Source organism: Sinocyclocheilus rhinocerous, unplaced genomic scaffold, assembly GCF_001515625.1.
Source record: "Sinocyclocheilus rhinocerous isolate Xijiao unplaced genomic scaffold, SAMN03320098_v1.1 scaffold8222, whole genome shotgun sequence".
NCBI classification, from domain to species: Eukaryota; Metazoa; Chordata; class Actinopteri; order Cypriniformes; family Cyprinidae; genus Sinocyclocheilus; species Sinocyclocheilus rhinocerous.
The window spans coordinates 36,015-38,260 of record NW_015637134.1 but is presented as its reverse complement, the minus strand read 5'-3'; the positions used below and the strand labels follow the sequence as shown (position 1 = coordinate 38,260).

Genomic DNA, 2,246 nt, shown 5'->3' with positions numbered 1-2,246 from the left:
GTTTCCTTGGTTACCGCTGTAAACAAAGCAGCGCTGCGCTTATGAACAGCAATGATACAGTGTTTCCTTGGTTACCGCTGTAAACAAAGCAGCGCTGCACTTATGAACTTTAATATGCATTATACAGAGGCAAGAGGAACAGAAAAAATACCATCTAAACTTTTCTAAAGACAGTAAGTTCCCCTCAGACATACATTCATATAAACTACCCCTAACTGAATCGCGAATTGTTTAGCATCTCAACCGATATGAATAGTCACATTTAAATCGATTTTCAACCGACTCGCGGTTAATCGTTACATCCCTACTCACAGGTGACCGATTTTGATCTCAAAACGGTGAGTTGTCACTGAAAGGTTGCATCTATGTTTGACTCATGCAGGTCCTGTGACTGACCTTGACCTCTCTGGTCTGGTTCTCCAGGGTCATCAGCTGACTGTAGGGAGCGAGAAAGATCCCCGACAGGTTCAGAGACACGATGCACTCGTCTAAAGCGTCCAGATCGTCCAGCAGCGCTCCGGTGCACTCGTCATCACACGCTGCGGGACACCAGATGAGCCGAATGATGACAATGATTTTACTGAACCGAACTCATCTGAATAATGACTCTCTTGTCTTCTGTTGAGCTGCTTTACAACATTAACAACAGAAGAGCCTGAAATTTTCTTCTAAAATGAGCAGTTTTCCTCAGGCTCCTGTATTTATGTTCAGTAATTTCACTTTAATGGCAATGAAAAGAACCTATTGAACCTACACATGAGAGCCTGAGACAAATGCTTGTTTTAGAAGAATATGTTAGGCACTACTGAACTCTTGTTATTTTCCTGTTTATCTCTGTGAAGCTGCTTTGAATCAATCTGTAAAGTGCTTTATAGCATTTAAAATAGTATAAATTTTATTTATATATTTTTTTGATATTTTGTTTTATTTATTATAATCTGTTATGTTCTAGTATTATTTATATACTATTATATTACTAATATTTTGAATGATCTTTTATTTTTATATTTTCAGTTTAAGTTTTTTTTGTATTTTTATACTTCTAAGTTGACGTCTTTTTTTCATCTAATATTTATTTTATTTCCGATTTATTTCAATTAATGAAAATAATAATAATTAAATTTTTTTTTTAGTTGTACTTAACAATAACAACTCTGTTTTTAGGTGCATTTCCTTTTGAGACAAGTGTATATAACAAAAAATAAAACTAAATAAATCTGTTTACGCAGTGTTATTTTAGTATTATTTATATACTACTAAAGTATTCATTAATAATTTGCTTTTATTTTCAGATTTGACATTATATAACTGATATTTTGAATTAGCTTTTATTTTTATATTTTCAATTAAAGTTTTCATTATTTCATATTTTTAGGTTTAAGTTTTTTCCGGCTAATATTTATATTTTATTTTGGCTTTATTTCAAATAATGAAAATAGTTTTTAATACTTTTTGTTTTAGTTAACAAAAACAACACTAGTTTTTAGGTATATTACTCTTATAAAATAAAATAAAATAAAAATCTGTTTAGGTAGTGTTATTTTAGTATTATTTGGTATTATCTGTATTTATTAATCTGAATAACGACAGTCTTCTGTAGAGCTGAAATTAAATGTTTCATAACTGATTAATTTTACAACATTAACACTATCTTCCTGTTTATTACTGTGAAGCTACTTTGAAACAATCTGTAAAGCATTATATAATATTCATCAATATTAAAAGTTTTGCCATTTTACATTTTTAAGTTTGAGTTTTTCCATCTAATATTTATATTTTATTTCAGCTGATTTTTTAATAGTTTTAGTTCACAATAAGAATACTGGTTTTGAGAAAAATAAACTAAAATAAATCTGTTGAGGCAGTGTTATTTTAGCATTGTTTATTTACTATTATAGTATTTATTAATCCTGTATTTATTAATCTGAATAATGATGCTATTGTCTTTATTTAATGAAGCTATTATTTGAATTTGTTTCATAATTGATACATTTTGCAACATGATTACTGTTATTTCCCGTTTATTTCTGCTTTGAATCAGTGTTTGTATAGAGCACTGTTACTCACACACACACTGCTCGCTGACCAGCACGTGTCTCTCCTCGCACTGGTCACACAGATGACCTCTGACCCCGGGCTTACACTCGCAGCTCCCGGTGCGTCCGTCACAGACGCCGTGCACTGACCCCGCCCGGCTGCACTGACACACCTGGCACCGCCCACCTGCCTCAGACGGGTTACCATAG

At 32.2% G+C, this 2,246-nt stretch overlaps 1 pseudogene; it reads right to left on the bottom strand.

Moving 5' to 3' along the window:
• Positions 1-2,246, bottom strand: part of LOC107748526 (laminin subunit alpha-1-like) — a 46,793-nt pseudogene that overhangs the window by 12,832 nt on the left and 31,715 nt on the right.